This window comes from Marmota monax, unplaced genomic scaffold (genome assembly GCF_021218885.2).
Source record: "Marmota monax isolate L192 unplaced genomic scaffold, Marmota_monax_Labrador192_F-V1.1 WCK01_AAM20220418_F8-fsc00914, whole genome shotgun sequence".
In the NCBI taxonomy this organism is placed as follows: Eukaryota; Metazoa; Chordata; class Mammalia; order Rodentia; family Sciuridae; genus Marmota; species Marmota monax.
Genome location: NW_026694792.1, coordinates 29,819 through 30,200, shown reverse-complemented (window position 1 = coordinate 30,200; position 382 = coordinate 29,819). Strand labels below are relative to the sequence as shown.

Below are 382 nucleotides of genomic sequence, written 5' to 3'. Positions count from 1 at the left end.
CAGGGGAAAGCGCGAACGCAGTCCCCCACTACCACAAATTATGCAGTCGAGTTTCCCACATTTGGGGAAATCGCAGGGGTCAGCACATCCGAAGTGCAATGGATAAGCCTCGCCCTGGGAAAACCACCTTCGTGATCATGGTATCTCCCCTGCCAGGTAAGTATGAGTTGCTGCTAACTTGTGCCACTTCACCCTCGTCCTTAACACACTACTTAGTCACGGTCAATCCAGTTTCAAGTTCTTTAGGTGTTCTATTTCAAACTACACACTTCTTTATATGTTGCAGATCAAGCTACAATTTCCGGGATATTTGCTGGAAATTTTGCCGCGAGAAAAACGCTCTCGAACCAGCAATCATCGTACTCTTATCTACATATCCCCG

General features: G+C 47.1%; 1 non-coding gene across 1 annotated transcript; it reads right to left on the bottom strand.

The window, feature by feature from the left end:
- Positions 1-164, bottom strand: LOC124080028 (U1 spliceosomal RNA). The gene has a single exon (XR_006847559.1). It is a non-coding gene; the product is annotated as a U1 spliceosomal RNA (small nuclear RNA).
- Between the last annotated feature and the right edge of the window lie 218 nt (positions 165-382).